Source organism: Myxocyprinus asiaticus, chromosome 16 (assembly GCF_019703515.2).
Source record: "Myxocyprinus asiaticus isolate MX2 ecotype Aquarium Trade chromosome 16, UBuf_Myxa_2, whole genome shotgun sequence".
In the NCBI taxonomy this organism is placed as follows: Eukaryota; Metazoa; Chordata; class Actinopteri; order Cypriniformes; family Catostomidae; genus Myxocyprinus; species Myxocyprinus asiaticus.
In genome coordinates, this window is record NC_059359.1 from 45,137,672 (window position 1) to 45,159,988 (window position 22,317).

A 22,317-nucleotide genomic window follows, 5' to 3' on the forward strand; every position below is an offset into this window, starting at 1 on the left:
GATGGCAGCCGTGCTTGCCCGGGCAGCTGCAAACATCGGGCTATGTCGAACCCTCCACCCTGCCCTGAGTGTTTGTGACTGGATAATGGGCTTTTGGGCTCGGAGCGCAACTCAGCATTGCTTAACAGCATGCAGGTAAGGCTCCGCTGGTAGCCTCCTTGGGTAAGTGCCTCCTCCCACCTTAACGGGACTAGGGAGACGCCTTACATAACTTGCTGGAAAGTCACGACGTGGTTGAGCACTCGTTGCGAGGCACACAGCAGCTTGCCCATGTCCGCTCTTCCATACCTCGTGACACAGTTCAGCGCCTGCAGCATTTCCTATAGGCACCCCTAGTGTCACTACATCGATACAACGTTGAGTGAGTGACAGACAGGGAACGTCTGGGTTACTGATGTAACCTCTGTTCCCTGATGGAGGGAACAAGACGTTGTGTCCCTCCTGCTGCGGCGCTGAACCGGCCACTGACATGGCCGGGACTCTCTATCAGCTCCTCAGCATAAATCTGAATGAGTGGTGCACGACATCTCCTTTTATACCCGTATGTCCGAGGCGGAAAGTGGCATGCAAATTCACTCGCTAATTCTCATTGGCCTTTTCTATTTTAAGCAAAGGTGATTGGGGATCTCAAGATCGAACCCCTAGTGTCACTACATCGACACAATGTCTCATCCCTCCATCAGGGAACAGAGGTTACATCAGTAACCAAAACGTTTTCCAGTCTGTTTATTTCATTAGTAATCATAGTAATCACAAGTAACCATAGTAGTAACAATAGCAGTAATAAGGCTTTTAAAATAAATACAATTAAATTAATTAATTAATTAAAAATTTCCCCTTTGAGGATTGCTACTCTCTAATCTCTATTTTAATTCTAAAATATGTTTCCAGACAATGGTTGATGAGGTTCCTCAGGAAGCCTTGTGAGTTTCTCAGAGAACTGCTCTTTTTGAAAGGGTGCCTCAAGGTTCTTCCGAGAGTTCTGCCAGTGTGTCAAGCTGAGGAACCTCAAAAGGTTCCTCGAGGATCCTTTAGTTTTTACAGTGTAAATTTGATTTCCTGCCATAACATTGCTATTGGATTAAGTTGTAATGAAAGGCAACTGGAGGCACACTTATTTAGAAGCTTAAGGATGCATCTGTAGTTTATTTTTACTGAGTAGAGGGAGAGCACTGGCCCAAGGAAGCCAACTGGTTTGCAAAATAAGTCACCATTTGGAAGCATTCTAAACTCTGCATGCTGAGGATATATCTTGGTCAAAGGTTCAGAAAGACCTGTTAAAATGGGTTTCCACAACAAGAATTCTTATAATGACAGCAACATGATTGCAATGTTTACCTTTAATTGAAAAATCACTTTTCTCTTATAAGATGGTTCATGTGCGATTCAGACTGGGGTTGCATTTATTAGGGTAACCCCTAAACAAACATTTAGGTCATCCAGGCGTATCCTCAGCCATTGTGTTTTAGAACACTTTTGCATGAGTCAGGGACTACATCTGCCTTTGTTGGTGGTATAGTGGTTAGCTTCCTTCCAAGCAGTCGATCCGGTTTGGATTCAAATGCTTTGCCTTTGAATTAAGCTATTGTTATAACGAAAGGCTGGGGGACACACTTCACAAAAAGCATTTAGTTCCTCTGGGCTTGTACTAGGCCATTGTGTGTGTGTGTGTTTTCACACCATTGCAAAATGCATGGGCTTACTCTTATTAATCCTAGCCCCAAAAAAATTTGTTCTTGAGATTCATTCATAGGATTTACGGTTAAACTTTTTTAAATTGAGCTCAATTTCAATTAATAATTCAAGAGTTTATTTCAGTTTGGTTTCTAAAAAGCGGTAAGTGTTGTTGGGCGTAAGGGCAAATGTGAGTTTCATTTTCCATGTTTAATGTCCATGGAGGGGTGCCAAAAGCAAGTTGTGAAGCCAGTTGTTTTCAGCTGTACAGGCTGTAATACAGTGTAGCAGAATGCATATTTTATAAACTGTACCCCCCAACCCAAACCCCAACCCTAAACTTCATTGAAGTAAAAATATAATATTACAGGGGAAAATTTCGTACTTGTTACTGATTATGCAGACACAATTACTTCCTGGTTTTAACAAGGGATCCGACAAGTGTCTCCCACACTGCTGACGCAACATGCATCCGGTTGCACTGCAAGGGAAGATTCAAAAACTGGAGCCGATGAAAACATGTCTGATAGAAGAGGCCGCTCTTCAGTGAGTTGGCACAATGTGGTCGATCCTAGGGTACTGTAACTCTCGGAAACAACATGCCAACTTCCTGTGTGATCACGTTGCCCCAAACAGCAACCTCCTTTCTTCATATTTTGGCCCCACTGTGACACCCCTCTTTAAAAAGAAACATCTTAGAATCACCTCTGTAAGCAGGAATATACTAACAAATAATTCAACTGCTTTCTTGCTGCATGAAATTAAAGTAATTTTTCCTCCATTTCTGCTAACAATACAATTTATCAATAGATAATTAGTAGATTACACTTTATGCATGTCTAACTCTCAACACTTGATGACCATCAGTTAAGGAGACTCCACATATGAAAAGGCGAAAGGTCTTGAGCCTGCATGAATTTCATGGGGTGCCTTGCATCACTCCGATGTGTAGACATTTCCTCCCTTTCCCTTCTTCTTAAATTGAATCATTTGGTGGACTAAGTCAGATTGCTTGACTTGGATTAAATATGTAAATGTAATTCATAAACTGTATATTTTTTTTTTTATTATTGATCACATGAATGAGCCCAACATGAATTCCTCTGGAGCTCCAGATGGCCAGTCCAATACTGGATAACTTAATAGAATTAAATCACAGGTTGACTCGACAGAGATATCTGAGAACAGAACCATGCAAAGCTTTGCTGTGCAATAGTACAGCTAGTGTTGTTAACAACAAAGAGCATCACATGCACAAGTCACTCATAACAAGCATGAACCATCTGTCATGTCTAACTCAATACAAAGCCTCCCCTTTCTCCCTAAAAGCTGCTGTGACAATAAATGTTGCTTCCCTTTGCTAATGATCTAAGTGTACATGAGTAAGTCGCTTCTATTCTTCATAAGAAACCCGGAGGAGAGATATATACAGTATACAGTAGTTGCCACGTGTGTAGTTTAAACCTGTAATGAAGTTAAAGGTGAGCCGGCATGCCGGGGAGATTCTCTCTGGGGTAAAGGGACATATGGCATGGGGATGGATTAACTTGTTTTCCTGTGTAAGTAATCTCACGGGACCAGTTAAACAGTAATGGCGGTTTCAAATAAATGTGTGATGTCACAGTCCTACAGGTAGTGAAAAATCAAATGAGTTGATATCAATCAAAATAAGTTTGTTAATGCTTTTGGATTATTAGTGTTATTATTTTTATTTTAAAAATTTCATCAAATTTGCTTTGTCTAAATTAACATGAAATATTAACAAAAAATGGTGGATGCAATTGCTGTGTTTTCTTTAAAAAAAACAAACGCACACACACTTATTAATTGTTTGCCTAACTGTTAATTAAACCCATACACAAATGTGACATATGACCATATAGGAATCATCATTATATCTATAAATTTAATATCTATCATTTATAGTTCATATATATAGGCATGTATGTACAGTGCATTCAGAAAGTATTCAGACCCCTTCATTTTTTTGACATTTTATGTTGCAGCCTTGTGAAAAAATAAAAATATTTAAAGCATTTTAGAATATCAATCTACACTCCATGATGAGAAAGCAAAAATCAGATTTGATAACTTATTAAAAATAAAAAACTGAAATATCACATTGACATAAGTATTCAGGCCCTTAACTCAGTACTTAGTTGAAGCACCTTTGGCAGCGATTACAGACTCAAGTCTTTTTGTGTATGATGTGACAAGCTTTGCACACCTGGATTTGGGGATTTTCTGCCATTCTTCTCTGCAGATCCTCTCAAGCTCTGTCAGGTTGGATGGGGACCATCGGTGGACAGCCATTTTCAGGTCTCTCCAGAGATGTTCGATTGGGTTCAAGTCGGGGCTCTGGTTGGTCCACATAAGGACATTCACAGAGTTGTCCCTAAGCCACTATTGCGTTGTTTTGGCTGTGTGCTTAGGGTCATTGTCCTGTTGGAAGGCCAGTCTGAGGTCCTGAATGCTCTGGACCAGGTTTTTAAGGATATCTCTGTATTTGACCACTGGGTTCTTGGTCCCCTCTCCTACCAAGGCCCTTCTACCTCCGATTGCTCAGTTTGGCCGGGTGGCCTGCTCTAGGAAGAGTCCTGGTTGTTCCAAAAAGAATTATGGAGGCCACTGTGCTCTTAGGAACCTTCAATGCAGCCAAAAATATTCTGTAATCTTCCCCAGATCTGTGCCTCAACACAGTCCTGTCTCTGAGCTCTGCAGGCAGTTCCTTTAACCTCATGGCTTGGTTTTTGCTCTGATATGCATTTTCAGCTGTGAGACCTTATATAGACAGGTGTGTGCCTTTCCAAATCATGTCCAATCAATTTAAGTTGCCACAGGTGGACTCCAATCAAAGTGTAGAAACATCTCAAAGATGATCCAGAGAAATGGGATGCAACTGAGCGTCATAGCAAAGGGTCTGAATACTTATGTCAATGTGATATTTCAGTATTTCATTTTAATACATTTGCAAAGTTATTTAAAAAAATCTGTTTTTTACTTTGTCATCATGGGGTATGGAGTGTAGATTGATGTGAAAAAAAAATTAAATAATTTAAAGCATTTTAACATAAGGCTGCAAACATAACAAAATGTGAAAAAAATAAGGGGTCTGAATACTTTCTGAATACACTGTATATATTCAAATCCCACTAATATTTATGAAAATATATGTTTCAAAATTGAAAAATGGCATTTGCATTTTAAAATATGTTGCATATACTATGTACAAGTACAGTATGTGACTTATTTTATATCAGTGAAAAGCATGTATGTGTAATGAGTCAGAGGCAGACACCAAGTGAAGATCCATGTGCAGAGTTTAATGCAATCATAGTTAAACAGGCAGAGGTCAAAACCAGGTAAGCAATCCAAACAAATTAACAAATCAAAGTCGGTAAACAAAGGGATAATCCAAGGAACAGGCAACAATCAAACACAGGCAGGCAGTAGATTAAGATAATGCTCAGAAATGCAAGACAACAGATGAACTGGCAAGACTTTGCAATGAAGTGACATTTGAGTGAGGATTATATACACAGAGAGTCTGATGAATGAATGTCAATCAGGCGTGAGAGTCAATGGCAAGAAGAAGAGGGTTCTGGGAAATGTAGTCCGGTTATGGGTTAATACTCAGGGGAAGGAGATCTTGTGTTAACAGATTGGGAAGATGTGACAGTATGAGCATGCAAAATATATAATATACTGGATCTATGTGTTTTACATATATTGCCATATAACTGATTTATTCATATGGGGAAATTAAATTGAAATTAACAATGACAACAATTGTTTCATTTTGATTAATGATTACAGATAACTACAGTATGTGTCTGTTAGAAATAAACTAAATAAACAATAAATAAATACTTATTTGTCATTTTTTTTTTATAAAACAAAAGTTGTTCTTTCTGGTAGAACATGGACAGCCTCATCACATTAGCTAAATAATTGTATGTTCAAAACAATTATATGTATATTTCTCTGTTCTATTATCCATAGTCCTGCCTTGTTTAATAATAACAACAACAACAACAACAACAACAACAACAACAATAATAATAATAATAATAATAATAATTTATTATTTTACAACAATTTATAATTTTACAAAACACAATGTAAAGCACAGGGTAATATATATGAGAGAATCAGCAGAAGATCTGATTTTACCTTTTTTTTTACATTAAGTTGCAGGTATTTTAAGCAGCTCTTAAATGCAAAAATAAAGACAGTGATATATAATTGGTGTTGTGTTCACAAATATCAGTGTTTGAATGGAAGATCAGATCACTTCTGGTCAAAGTATGGAGGCTACTCAGCCTGAATTTAACATAAATTTTTCAGTGTAAGGTATGTGAGGAAAACAATGATACCATTCTTGAATGCACAGCATTTATCTGTTTCAATCAAAAGCTCATTTATATTATACAGAATAGGATTACACTGAGAGGTTATATAAATGTCGTGCTGTCATGCTTAATTGCTGATATTTCTGATGTGATAAAATAAAATAAAAATCCCACTTTTTTAAGATTTATGTTAATAACCGCCTAGCTAGCAAGTGTTGGCCTTTATGAACTACTTGAAACGCTTTGAAATGTAAGAACCTTCTTGCCACAGAACATATTTCACTTACATTATGAATAGATTAAAAAAAACCAACAACAACAAAAAAAAAAAAAAACAGCTGAAGCAATATTTTATATTTGGGTTGTGATAATATCTTCCGTCCAGGGCAGGGTACCACATTCTCTGTAATTGTATGGAAAAGAGCAGCATGAAAATTATTCACAATTCCTTCATTTTTGTCAAGTCAGAGGGATTTAAAAACAACATGAGAGTGAGTAAATGATGACAGAATATCCATGTTTGGGTGAACTATTCTTTAACTCATTGTATTCAGTATTCAGACTGCAAACTCACAACTCCATGTTGTGACGCTGTAGATTCAGAATAGTGGTGCAGTCACTACTAAATGGTCGCTATTAAAAATTAATAGACAGAAATATTGTCCATACAAACCTGCCATGATAAACATTTGGTGTTATTCATTCAAAATCAGGACCTTAAAGAGAGAAAATAAATGTGTTAAGAAAAGACCCATTGTGTCGAGCTGCAGTAAAGCAAGTCTGAGTCTGCAACCAACAACAGGCAGCTCCCTGCAGATATCAGCACATTATCAGCCCTTTCACACACTCTCTTAATCACAACACGTGCCGAAATCCATTACTAACAGTCAGTCTCCCTGCAACACACACACACACACATACACAGCGAGGCAGGCTGATCTCTATCATCCATTTGAATTTTGCTTGCTCTCTCTCTCTCTCTCTCTCTTGATTCTCCTTTTCCTTTTTTATACCATTATAACCTTTTTAGAGATACAGCTAAGACCATTGTATCTGGTGTAAACCATTCACTGCTTATATCCATTTCGTAAGTCTGGCTGGAAAAAAAAAATCTCAGCACACCACATCACTTGCTTATCTGTCAAAACCTTTTAATATGTGTTGCGGTGCTGTCAGTTACTGCTCCGACAAGTGCTGTATTTTAGTTTGAGTGCTGACATTTACTCTAGCAGCATTTCCACAGCCATGTTAAACTGTGCTTGTATATTATATGTAGATGACTACACAAGTCTAAATAAAGGTGTGGTGCTGATACAATGTGTTGCAGCCTCTTCAGAGTTTTCTATTATGTCTGTGGGTCATTCTGAAACATGTCTTTTCTATTTTTAAAAAAGTGATTTTTAAAGTCAATTCTATAAGATTTGCAAAATGTTATTAAATGTCTTTAATCATGTATTGCAGTGTGTTGCCTCTGTGTAACAAACCCATTTTCTTCACTTTGCAAGCACGTGATTCACAAGAAGGCAATTAAATGGTTAATAATGAAGGAATGACTTTATATTAAACAACAAATATTTCTCTTCTGTCTTTTTCTGTTTAGTGACTGCACGTTTTTGCTTTGTAGAACTGCCTTTAGAAAAGCAATTTTAATTGATTTTTCACACAACCAAAAAATAAATAATAGTAATAAAAAAAGTCTTAGTAAACTCAATTTTAACACATTTAGGGTAATATTTATTATTTGTATTAAGAGTTCCTTAAATATGCCTAGAAGCAACAATGAATGGAATGGATATATTTCGCCTGTGCAGTGATGTCACACATGCAGCCACTAGAATAATGCAGTTGTCATACAGTATGTTGTTTTTTTCTTTAGATTTTTATTTTTTATTATTATCTATTAATTAACCATCTAACTTTTTAAATTTAGGTTAAAAATTCCCTACGAGACAATTATTTTTCGATGTTGTCATATAGCGGATGCACTGAACAAAAATGACTAGTAAGATTTACTGTATTTTTGTATCGCAGGTTTTTGCACACAGTTTTTTTAATTTAATTAAGTATATTATACTTTTAATATATTATACCATTAAAATTGAATTAAGTCCGTTTTAAAGGTATAAACTGATTAAAGTGAGTAAATTTAACTTAAACATTTTAGATAATTTACTTACAAATCTGATGTACATGGTACTTAAATAAACGTAATAAAACTTGAATGAACATTTTATATGAACATTTTAAGTTTTCCTTATAAACACATCTAAGCATGTACTTCATGACGTATGCAAGCCTTTCACAGTGAAGCTTAATGCATGCTATCTAGTCTATTGGACAACATCACCTTGCATTACTATCAAAAGAAACAAATTACACAACTGCGCACACAGACTTCAACACTTGATGGACAAAACACGATGACTGTAACAATCAACATCATGAATTTTTTGATCATGAACCAGACAACAAGAAATTACCAAACCTAACATGAAACTCAACACTAAAAACTCTGTAGATACACTTGCAAACAGTAAAACCATGCAAGCTCATTAATTATTCGAGCACAGTGCATGCTGTGAACACCAGCTTCGAAAAGTAAAGTAAAATTTACTTTATTTTCCTGTGAAATTTACTCAGATTATCAAATAAAAATGCAAAGGTTTTCTACATTAGGATTGATATATGATGATGCATTTTAAAGATAACAAACAATCGTAAGCAAAATTTACTCATAGCAGGGGTCCACAACCTATGGCAGATGTGCCATCATTTGCACGTGAATTGGTAATCACTGGCACACGGCAGCAAGAGAGAAGAACTAGTATTTATATATATATAAATATAAGTCCCTTGCACATTCATGTCAGTCTACCTCTTCATGTAATTCTTCAAGTGTTTTATGAGGTTATGAACAGAATGGGAAGCTAAACACTATTAAAGTGTGATGAGACTACGCTCAGTGGATGAGCACAGAGCATGCAAACCATTTGCACATCATGAGCCTCTGATACTGAGGCACAGATCAATTCAGTCAGGGCTTGTATATGCGTCTGCGACCTTCATTTTCTTATTTTATTTGTTGCTTTTTGCTCTCAGATCAACACTTTATGTAAATAAGAAGATACGCAATCAATGTTTGAGATCTCCAACCCAGCTTACACGCTACTTACACAATGACACTCAAACTAAAACTATATAAATATGAAAAAAGAACAAACACACATTCAAAAGTCTGATTCAAAATCTAAATTAAACCTGGAAATGAATCAAATTTCAGTATTTAGAAAATTGTAATAAAATGAAATATTTCAGATTCCACACAATATCTAGGTGACTAATCATATAAAGATTTCCTTATTTACATTGAGGCCCCCATAATGCTATCTGGAACATTCATATATAATGCTAGATAACATGGATCATCAGGTTTTGGCCAATTTTTTTCACTCAAACCTTTTTCATGGTCGTCGGCACAGTGATTAGGAAGGACAATTAAGAATGGCACTTCATGTCAAAAAGGTTGCAAATGTAAAATGTACTTAATAAGTTCACGCTTAAACGTATTTATTCAGTGTGGAAAGTACTTAATCTTTTCTGTAATCAATTACAGTAATATTTAGTGTTTTAAAATGGTTTAGTCACCCATTTTCACAAATATTTAAATAAATAAATATCTGTCTTTGATTTACAGTGTCAAGGAAAAATATGTGAACCCTCTGGAATTAGCTGTTCCCTGTCTGTCACTCACTTGACTTTGTGTTGATGTAGTGACACTAGGGGTTTGATCTTGAGAGCCCCAATCACCTTTGGTTAAAATAGAAAATGCCAAAGAAAATTGGCGAGTGGAATTTGCATGCCACTCTCCGCCCCGGACATAAGGGTATAAAAGGAGATGGCGTGCATCACTCATTCAGATTTTTTCTTCAGAGCCAAATGCTTGTGTGTTCGTCCTCTCACCCTTTGCTATGCTGCTGGATTCTTACGCCGCATATCAGCGGTCACCCTCACATGGTTGAGTGCTGTGTTTCCCCTGGGCGCTTCGGCAGCCTGTGTCTGCAGGTGCTAAAAGAGTATATTAGAAAGAGTATATTTCCTTATAAAAGAGCTCACGCAAACGCTTGGCGTCTTTTTAAAGATGTTCTTCCGCGTTTGCGCCACTGGATGTGGCTGTTATCTCTCCCCTCCGGATACCCATGAAATCTGCCTCGAGTGTCTGGGGCGCCAGCACGCCGAGGCGGCTTTCGTGGAAGGGCTATGTTCTCATTGCGAGAACATGCCCATGAGAATGTTGCGGTCGCGGCTCACTTCCTTCTTCATGAAGCAAGGATCCACCGCGGCTGCTCCCCAACCCGGTCTGTCCTGGGCTGACGCTCAGCACCGCGGGTGATCTGGATGTGGACATGGGAGTGTTTACACCGGCTCAGCCCCCTGTCAAGCGATGCAGGCGGTCTGCCTTAGGGTGGGTTTAATGTGTCGTTTGTGACTCGCGACGAGGATGAGCTTTCGGTCGCGGCATCAGAGGGTGGGCTTCTGCTATCGGAAGCGGACGAATCTTCTGAGCTCCCGCCCACAGGTGGTAGAGCACAGGATGAGTCGGACGCTGAGATGGCAGCCGAGCTTGCCCGGGCGGCTGCGAACATCGCGCTGAAGTGGAACCCTCCACCCTGCCCTGAGCATTCGCGGTTGGATGATTGGTTTCTGGATTCGGAGTGCGACTCACGGCCGCACCCTGCCCCGGTGCCTTTCCTTCCTGGAAGTGCACGAGGAGCTAACGAAGTTGTGGAAGGCACCTTTTACTGCCCGTACACGCTTCGCGGGCTCGTCCACTCTGACTACCCTCAACGACGGAGCGGCTAAGGGATATGTCAAGCTTCCCCAGGTAGAGCGTGCCGTAGTGGTGCATTTATGCCCGCAGGGCGCAGCCACCTGGCGTGACCGACCAAGGCGTGAAGTCGGCTCCACCTGTCCATCAGCTGGCCCCCAAGAACCCCAGACGGGCTTCAAGAAGGTCCTGACATGGCCCGACAAGGGATGAGGCGACCGCTCCTGACTGGTCTGGCCTGAGACATCTCTCCAGCCCCACCATCGCCCCTGGGCCAGGGTGTGGTGAGTATGACATTGCCGAGTGCCCTCTGGGCCTCGGCACCCACATGGTCAATAAAAGAGCAGTTTCCTCATTCCCTGGGCCAGCGCACTCGCAACGGCCAGGCGCTGGAAGTCATTCTGGTCAATCAGGCGAACGCGATTACTTCCCGTTCCCTCATTCTCCATCGAGAGACAGCTGGTGAACAGGTAAGTGTGCTGGTCTCTGGGGCCGCTTGCCCGCCCCAGTCACCGGCCACCGTTGCGGGCTTGCAGAGCAGCACGTCCCCCCTGGGCTGTCTTCCAGGTGGGGTGCCTGCTCTGCCTTGCCGCGAACCACCCTGCCCGGGCACGGTAAGTCCAGTCGTCCCCCTGGTGCCGCTGTCATGGAGACTGGAGGCCTGATTAGAGCTCTCCAGCCCCTCACGTGGCTCATCAGGATGATTCGCCTCGGCTATGCGATCCAGTTCGCTAGACACCTGCCCTGGTTCAGTGGCATCCTCTCCACTACGGTGCAGGGCGAGGGTGCTTCCGTCCTTCGGGCTTTGATGAAGGGAGAAATAGAGCCCGCCCCCTTAGCCGAGTTGTGCAAGGGCTTTTACAGCCCTTATTTTATCGTGCCAAAGAGAGGGGGAGGGTCGCGCCCAATCTTGGACCTGCGTGCCCTAACAAGGCCTTACACAGGCTTCCGTTCAGGATGTTAATGCAGAAGCGCATCCTGGCGTCAGTACGACATCAGGATTGGTTCGCAGCCATCGACCTGAAGGATGCGTATCGATCCTTTCCTCGACAAAGACCCTTTCTTCGGTTTGCTTTTGAGGGACGCGCATACCAGTACAAGGTCCTCCCCTTTGGTCTGTCCCTGTCCCCTTGCGTCTTTACCAAGGTCGCAGAGGCTGCCCTGGCCCCTCTAAGGGAGATGGGCCAACGCATTCTCAATTATCTCGACGACTGGCTAATCCTAGCTCACTTGCAAGATCTATTGTGTGCACACAGGGATCTTGTGCTTCAGCACCTCGACCGACTCGGGCTTCAGGTCAACAAGGAGAAGAGCAAGCTCTCCCCTGTGCAGAGCATCTTTTTTCTCAGCATGGAGTTGGACTCGGTCACTCTCAGGGCACGTCTTACGACCAAACGTGCTCAGTCAGTGCTGACCTGCCTGGCAGAAGGTAGCGGCTCCTGGGGCATATGGCATCCTCGCAGCGGTTCTCCCCCTCAGGTTGATGCATATGAGACCGCTTCATCTCTGGCTACAGACTCGAGTCCCGAGGTGGGCATGGCGCCACGGCACCCAGTGTGTGACCATCATGCCACCGTGCCATCAGACTTTCAGCCCTTGGTCGGACCTGGCATTTCTACGGGCAGATGTTCCCCTAGAGTAGGTCTCAAGGTGCGTTGTGTTCATGACTGACGCCTCGAACTAGGGCTGGGGCGCCGTGTGCAATGGGCAGGCAGTGTCGGGGCTCTGGACGGGGCCCCGACTCCAATGGCACATCAACTGCTTAGAGTTTCTGGCAGTATCACTGGCCCTGAGGAGGCTCCAGCCGTTGATTCAGGGCAAGCATGTGTTGGTCCGAACCGACAACACAGAGACCGTAGCATACATAAACCACCAAGGTGGTGTACGCTCGTGTCGCATGTCGCAACTAGCCACGCCTCCTCTTTTGGAGTCAGCAGACCTTGAAGTCTCTGCGAGCCACTCACCTTCCGGGCGCCCTCAACCGTGCAACGGATGCGCTCTCACGGCAGGTAACGCTCCGCGGGGAGCGGAGACTCCACCCCCACATAGTCCAGCTGATTTGGGAGAGATTCAGGGAGGCACAGGTAGACCTGTTCGCCTCCCAAGACTCCTCTCACTGCCCCCTGTGGTACTCCCTGTCCGAGGCCCCCCTTGGCACGGATGCCTTGGTGCACAGCTGGCCTCGGAGGTTAAGCAAGTATGCATTTCCTCCTGTGAGCCTCATTGCACAGACTCTGTGCAAAGTCAGGGAGGATGAGCAGCAAGTCCTGTTCGTTGTGCCGTACTGGCCCAACCGGACTTGGTTCTCGGACCTGATGCTCCTGACAATAGCTCCTCCCTGGCGCATTCTCCTGAGGCAGGACCTTCTCACTCAGGGGCAAGGCACACTACAGCACTCGCGGCCAGACCTCTGGAATCTCCATGTCTGGCTCCTGGACGGGACGTGGAAGACCTAGCAGGTCTTCCGCCAGCGGTGGTAGACATGATCACTCAGGCCAGGGCCCCCTCTACGAGGCGGCAGTATGCCTTGAAGTGGTGTCTTTTCGCTAACTGGTGTACTTCCTGTGGGGAAGACCCACAGATATGCGCCATTGGGTCTGTGCTGTCTTTTCTTCAGGAAGGGCTGGAGAGACGGCTGTCTCTCTCTACCCTGAAAGTGTATGTGGCTGCCATAGCAGCTCACCACGATACACTGGACAGCAATCCCTCATGACAGAGCGACCTGATCAACAGATTCCTCAAAGGCATGAGGAGATTGAATCCTCCTAGACCGTGCCTGATCCCCTCTTGGGATCTCTCTGTGGTCCTACCTGCCCTACAGAGAGCACCATTTGAGCCCCTGGAGCAGGCCAAGCTCAGCACTCTTCGATCAAGAGGGTGGGGGACCTGCAGGTGTTCTCTGTTACCAGCGAATGCCTGGAGTTTGGGCCAGCACACTCTCATGTAATCTTGAGACCCCGGCCCGGTTACGTGCCCAAAGTTCCCACCACTCCTTTTCGGGACCAGGTGGTGAACCTGCAAGAGCTCCCTTCAGAGGAGGAAGACCCGGCCTTCTCGTTGCTGTGTCCAGTTTGTGCCCTGTGCATCTATCTGGACCACACGCAGAGCTTTAGATGCTCAGAGCAGCTCTTTGTCTGTTTTGGAGGACGGCAGAAGGGGAAAGCTGTCTCCAAGCAGAGGTTGGCCCATTGTATTGTGGATGCCATTTCTCTCGCATACCAGTCTCAGGACTTGACGTGCCCCTTGGGAGTCCGGGCGCACTCCACTAGAGGCGTTGCGTCCTACAGGGCCAAGGTTTTATAACCTACACATAGACCCGGTTTCGACCTGAGTGTTACCTGGTAACAGCAGGTAGACCAGGCAACTGGTTGGGTGTACCACTTGCATTGCACCTTTCCCCTTTTTTCAAAGGTGATAATATGCGCTTTTTGTCCACAACAGTTCCCCGTACCGGTGAACTCCGGATGCCTCTTTAATTCTTTAGCACTGTCCGGTGACGAACTCGGCAGAGGAGTAACGCCACCAGGCCCAGTACTCGTGGTATCCCCCTTTTCAGGTGAGCCCGTGTGCTTAGGCTCAGTGCTCCATGCATGGTGATTCACCTTTGGTAATCCCATATGATGAGTTTCCACTGTTTGGTTTCCCCTTAGGTGAAACCTGTGTTTCCCCTAGTCAGAGCTTTCTCTGTCTCGACCACTGTGCTGCATACCCTCTCTGTAGATAGGGTCCTCCTGTGGTATCATTCCATATGTGTACTTCCCCAATGGTAAGTCCATGTGAGGTATGCTCCACATGTTAACCTCCCTCTGGCAGGATGTGGTCTCCATAGTGCTCTCCATCCTGGAGAGGGAGGAGCACTTCCCAGCACTATTCTAGAAAGTGCTCGGTGGGAGATTGGGTAAGTGCCCTCTCCCCCCTTAACGGGACCAGGGAGATGCCTTACCTAACTCACTGGAAGATCATGACATGATTGAGTGTTCTTAGGGTTACAGAACTGCTTCAGCTCAACCATATTCGTAGGATGTCTGGTGTGAACGGCTCTCTTGAGGTGCACAGCATCTCTATTGGGTTAAGGTCTGGGCTCTGACTGGGCCACTCCAAAAGGTGGATTTTCTTTTTTTGAATTCTGTAGTGGATTTACATTGATGTTTAGGGTCATTGTCCTGCTGCTTCACCCAACTTCTACTGAGCTTCAGCTGGTGCAAAGCCACCCTGACATTATCCTGTAGGATATCTTGATAAACTTGGGAATACATATTTCCCTCGATGATGGCAAGCGGTCCAGGCCCCGAAGCAGCAAAGCATCCCCAAATCATGATGCTCCCTCCACCTTCTTTCACCATTGGGATGATGTTTTCGTGTTGGCATGCGGTGCCCTTTTTACATCATACGTAGTGCTGCGTGTTCTTCCCAAACAATTCAACCTTAGTTTCATCAATCCACAAAACATTCAAATGTCAAGTGCAGCAATGTTTTTGTTGGAAAGCAGCGGCTCCCTTCGTGGTGTCCTGCCATGGACACCATGCCTGTTTTAAGTCACAAAAGCACCTGTTTTGTAGAATGACCGCTGTAAGGTCTCTGTAAGGAAAAGCGATTTTCTTTTTGACACTGGACATTCATGTTCTTGCTGCAGTTACTCATATTATATGACCCTGTTTCTAACCAGCCAAAGGTGAGAAAGAGAAAAGTGTGAGACAAAAATAAATAAATAAAGCACACAAGCCGAGTGTGTTTGGATGGTTGTCACCACTGCTGTTGTCTATGCATGCTCTGAGGAAGACTATGTTTGCTTATGGAGAAATCAATAGCACTTGAGTTATCAAATCCAGTCTGTTTGGAGAAGAGGTGGAGGGTGCACTGCTATAAAAATCAATCTCAAGATGTTATTGAGCAGATGCTGTAAATAGCAGCATTATGATATTGAGTACTGCTGAGGTTATCAGGAGGATAGGAGGAGGTCAAGCAGCACCCAGTCTCTCTCTCTCAACACACATTGTACATGGTCACAGTTCACACATCTGTCTATTCTTTTCTGGAGTGAACACCATGAGATGTAGTCTCGTATATCCAGACATTTGACTATCAACAATAAGTTTGGTTCACATTCCAGTTTGTTCTGTTTGATTGACATGTAAAGTGACCAACCACTGTTTATTTATTTATTTATTTATTTCATTTTTTTAATTAAGTCTTATTAAGACTCTCTGCATGTTTTGAAAGTATTAGAAACTGAATCCATTTGTTTAGACAGTGTAATGTCCAGTATATCTACATCGGTTGCAAAAGCAATGAACAGCCGAATTCCACCTCCCGTTTGCATCAGAGTTCTGGTGGTGTTTAATTATTAATTATGTGAGAAGAAAGAAATTGCTGAACATCTGATTTGCACCTCTGTTTGGAATTTGGAGTTCTGTTGGTGTTTAGTTAGTAAATAGTGGCCATCTGACTGCTCATTATCAGTCTTGTTACAAGACTAGTTTCCAAATAAATAAATAAATGGGCATGAAACATTGAATTTTTTTTTTTTTTAACAGCTGTAAACACTACTTTTACACAAAGTTTTTAAGACGTTACAAGTAGGTTGCATCCCAAATAACAGAAAAATTACTTGGAATCTGATCAGGCTGTACAGACAGAAACGCATTTCCAGAAATTGAATTTTTATTCGGATTTCGAACCACATGCAAATTATTTCAAGTGTTTTTGCATTTCAGACTACAAACAACTAACACATTTGAACTCATTTCAACAGCTTGAAAACATATATATATATATATATATATATATATATATATATATATATACACACACACACACACACACACACACACACAGTATATATATATATATATATATATATATATATATATATAGTCTTGGGATCGATGCCTTTTTCACGCATCGATAATCGGAAGATTTTCCTGATGATTATCAATATATATAATTTTTTTTTTTAAAGATATAAATAGGGCTGCTCATTGCACAATAGTCTTTGTCTCTTCAGACATATTTCTCAACACAAGGTAAACTATGAGCGGCAGGGTTAATTAAAGAGGGTCGCACACCGGACGCATCTGGCAGACGACATGGCATAATAAAATTCAAAATTATTATTTATTTTCTACAAAGGTGCGTGCACACCGCCAACGCTTAGCATCAACATTCTGAAGTGCCACGGATGGCAAATTGCATAGTTTTCCATTAAATTCGACCCAAATCATTATCAAAGGACAAAGAATATTTACTTTAGTATAACTGGATGATATATTGTGTATAAGTATCTTTCATAGAGCCTACACAACGTATTTTCAGGTACAAGTATGACTTTTTGTGGTTTGACAGCTTGAATGGAAGAGCTATTCATGGCTACATACAGAGAAATTGCATAATAAACATTACGCAGCTACACCAGACCTGAAAACTCATCAACATCACTTTGTTCATACTTGAAGTAGTACAAAAACTTTGGACTGCCATCTGCGCTGCTTCAGCTCGTCCTATGTGTGTTTGTGTGGTGTGATCGTGACTGCAACCGGCTTCAGTAAATGGTATATCGCCCTCTTGTGGTCTCCCAATGCTATTACACCAGACTTTTAAACAGAGGCCAACTAGCTGTATTGGAAAGCACCCCAGTAGGGCTTCTAATTTAAATGTCGGCTAATTTTAATATATCAATGCCTCAAAAATATATTGATAAAATAACGTGCTGATCAATAATCGATATATCAAAATTTTATGACATCCCAAAATATATATATATATACACTGGGCTCCAAAATTACTGGCACCCCTGACTGGCAATGCACAAACAATACTTTAAAAAAATATATAAAAAATATAATTATAGAGATAAACTCAAAATACCAACATGTGAGAAATACTGTACTTTATTAATATGTCAATTGAACCAACCAAAATCATTTATTGATTTATTTAAAAATCAATGTCCTCCAAATCAGGGTTTCACAATTAAAGGCACCCTTAAAGATTATTGTAAATAACATCTACCATAATTAAACCAGGATTTAAATTACAGTTATTTATGTTTATCTAATTCTTAAGGAACTATATTTAGCCATTATATCACTTCCTGTTTCACTAGGGTATAAAAATGAGGTAACACGCATGCAATATCCCTTTGTCATCCAACACCATTAAGAACACAAAAGAACTGGCAGTTCAAAAGAGACAGTGTGTTGTAGACCTTCATTAATCTGGTAATGGCTACAAGAAGATCCACAAACGATTGAATATACCACTGAGCACTGTCAGAGCAACTATTAAAACATTCAGAAGATACGGAACAGTTGAAAACCCTCACGGGTAGAGACACAAATGCATTTTGCCCCCCAGGATAGGGAGGAGGATGGTGAGAGAAGCAACAAAATACCTAAGAATCACTGTGAAAGAATTGCAGGCCTTGGTGGCATCTTGGGGTCACAAGGTTTCAAAAAGCACCATCAGACACCACATCCACAACCACATGCTCTTTGGAAGGGTTGCCAGAAGAATTGCCTTTCTGACCCCAAGACACAGACGCAAGTGCTTGGAGTTTGTCAAACGTCATATCAATTATGATTTGGTGCTCTGGTCAGATGAGACCAAAATTTAAAGTTTTGGACAGATACAGCAACTGCATGTTTGGCGTCAAAACAAAGATGCATACAAGGAGAGGCACCTCATACCCATGGTGAAATATGGTGGTGGGTCAGTGATGTTTTAGGGCTGTTTTAATTCCTGAGGTCCAGGCACACTGGTTAAGATTGATGGCATAATTAATTCCACCAAGTATCAGACAATTTGGCTGACAATCTGGTTGCCTCTGTCAGAAGGCTGGGAGTTGGCTGTAGGTGGACTTTCCAATAAGACAATGACGCAAAACCTACCTCAAGATCCACAGAGATATGGTTCTGTGACAACAAAATCAATGTTCTGCCATCTCAGTCACCAGACCTTAATCCAATCGAAAACCTGTGGGCTGAGTTGAAGAGGGCAGTTGAAAAGTGCAAACCCAAGAATGTGAAGGATCTTGAAAGGATCTGCATAGAGGAATGGTTCAAAGTCCCTCCAAATGTGTTCCTTAACCTTGTCAAACATTACAGGAAAAGACTCCATGCTGTTATCCTTGCCAGAGGTGATTGCATAAAGTACTAAATGAGGAGTGCCAATAATTATGAAACCTTGATTTGGAGGACATTGATTTTTAATTAAATCAATAAATGATTTTGGTTGATTCCATTGAAAAATTAATAAAGTACAGTATTTCTCACATGTTGGTATTTTGAGGTTATCTCTATAATTATATTGTTTATATTTTTTTAAGTATTGTTTGTGCATTGCCAGTCAGGGGTGCAAGTAATTTTGGAGCCCACTGTATATATATATATATATATATATATATATACAGGGTTGGGGAGTAACGGAATACATGTAACAGGATTATGTATTTAAAATACAAAATATAAGTAACTGTATTCCACTACAGTTACAATTTAAATAATTGGTAATTAGAATACAGTTACATTCAAAAAGTATTTTGATTACTGAAGAGATTACTTTGCATGTATTGTCATTTGTTTCATTTAATATTTAGTCCTTTCAGATGGAAAACATTTATCCATATAAATGATGTGATCCAAAGTGCATTTGAACAGCGGTGAAACACTTTCTTATGATGTGTTACATTCATTCGAGCAGACAGAGAAGTAAGTCTGAAGTAAGTTTGGAGCAGAAGAAATAGAAATAAACCTTGAAGCAGACGGAGGCTATCCAACACATCCTGCCCCGGCGTGGCTCAAGGTCCCGCACCCCGTCTGCTCATCACCAAGGGTGTCCCCCTGCGGAAAGAACCCTAGGAAGGCTTCGAAGCGCCCCTGAGATGGGCGACCCAGGGACGAGGAGACCCGCTGTAAGCTTGGAGGTGGTGGACAGACCACTCCATGGAGGGTTGGAAAAATTTCAAATTTCCTTTGAATTTGATTTCGCCTCATGCCCGAGGGGCTGCGGCACCCACATTTTCAAAGAAAGTGCAGTTTCCTCATTTCCTGGGTCACACAGCCGGTGTTTACGGGCGTCGTTATCACAACAGCCGGACACCGAGCATTCACAGCAGGCATGGCGCTACAGAAGCGGGTTCCCCACCTTTGCGCTTCCAGCTGCGGCACACACACACCCATGCTCAAGCAGTTGTGACGAGTCACGAGGTTGTTCACCCTCCTCCCCCATCGCTGACCGATCCTATGGTGGGCACGGGGAGCGAGGTAAGTGCTTTGACCTTTCTCTCAGCACAGCTTGGGATGCGAGGCTCCTCACCATGGCAACTCCTGCTCCGCCCCACCACGAGGCCCCACCCGCAGGTACATCAGATGCGATTGTCCCCTTGGTGCCCCTCGCTTGGAGGCGTGGCTAGCGCTCTCCAATCCATCGCGCTGGCTGGCCAGGAGGATCCAACTCGGCTATGCGATTCAGTTCGCCAGGCGCCCGCCCAGGTTCAGCGGCATCCGCTTCACCTCGTGAGGGGTGAGAACGCCACTGCCCTGCGTGCGGAGATTGCGATCCTTCTGCAGAAGGACGCAATAGAGCCTGTCCCTCCAGCCGAGATGAAGAAGAGGTTCTACAGCCCCTACTTCATCGTGCCAAAGAAAGGTGGTGGGTTGCGGCCAATCTTGGACCTGGAAGTGCTGAACCGTGCCTTGTTAAAATCAAATCAAATCACTTTATTGACACACAGCCATATACACAAGTGCAACAGTGGGTGAAAGTCTTGGGTGCAGTTCCGAGCAACATAGCAGTCATGATAGTGATGAGACATATACCAATTTACAATAAACATCAGATTTACACAACACAGTTTTCATATCTAATATACACATAATTACACAACACAATATATAAATAATAATATACAAGGTACACTATACAATACACAATAGAGAATACACACAATATAGAATACACAGTATACAATAAAAATAGAATATATAAAATATACAGTATGTTGTATTGTGCTGTATTGACATTCAGGCTGTCGGTTGATAGTCAATTGCCAGTGTTTGTTAAGAGAGAATATATTTATAACAGTCCAGTGTGAGATATAAGATTATAAGGTGAATAAAGTGCAGTGCTGATGTATATTGATCGTGACAGATCAAGAGTTCAAAAGTCTGATTGCTTGGGGGAAGAAGCTGTCATGGAGTTGGCTGGCGTGGGTCCTGATGCTGCGATACCGCCTGCCTGATGGTAGCAGTGAGAGCAGCCCATGGCCCGGGTGGCTGGAGTCTCTGATGATCCTCTGAGATATTTTCACACACCGCCTGGTATATATGTCCTGGAGGGAGGGAGGCTCACCTCCGATGATGTGTCTGGCAGTTTGCACCACCCTTTGCAGGGCTTTGCAGTTGAGGGCAGTGCTATTGCCGTACCAGGCAGTGATGCAGCCAGTCAGGATGCTCTCTACAGTGCTGGTGTAGAACCGTGTGAGGATGTGGTGGTTCATTCCAAACTTCCTCAGCCGTCTCAGGAAGAAGAGGCACTGGTGAGCCTTCTTCACAATGGCCTCGGTGTGGACGGACCATGTGATTTCCTCAGTGATGTGGACACAGAGGAACTTGAAGCTGCTGACTCGCTCCACTGGTGCTCCATTGATGGTGATGGGGCTGTGTTCTCTGTCTTTTCTCCTGAAGTGCACCACAGGCTCCTTGGTCTTACTGACGTTGAGGGAGAGGTTGTGCTCCTGACACCAGCGTGTTAGAGTGTGCACTTCCTCTCTGTAGGCTGATTCATCATTTGTCAGTGATCAGACCTACCACCATCGTATCATCAGCAAACTTAATGATGGGATTGGAGCTATGTGTTGCCACACAGTCATGTGTGTACAGGGAATACAGGAGTGGGCTGAGAACACAGCCTTTTGGGGCTCCAGTGTTGAGGGTCAGTGATGAGATATTGCTGTCCATTCTAACCACCTGGTGTCTGCTTGACAGGAAGTCCAGGATCCAGCTGCACAGCGAATTGTTCAAGCCCAGAGCCCGGAGTTTCACATCAAGCTTGGAGGGCACTATGGTGTTGAATGCTGAGCTGTAGTCTACAAACAGCATTCTCACATATGTGTTCCTTTTTTCCAGGTGGGAGACAGCATTGTGTAGTGTAGATGCAAGTGGAGCGGTTGTTGCGGTATGCAAACTGTAGTGATTCCAGTGAGGGAGGAAGCACAGAGCAGATGTAATCTCTGATTAGTCTCTCAAAACATTTGCTGATGATGGGGGTCATATGCGAGTCATTAAGCAAGTGATTTTGGATTGCTTTGGTACAGGCACAATGGTGGACATTTTAAAGCATGTGGGGACCACAGACAAGGAGAGGAAATGGTTGAAAATGTCCGTAAAAACACCAGCCAGTTGGTTTGCGCACGCTCTGATGATGCAGCCGTCTGGACCCGCAGCTTTACGGATATTCACCCATTGGAAG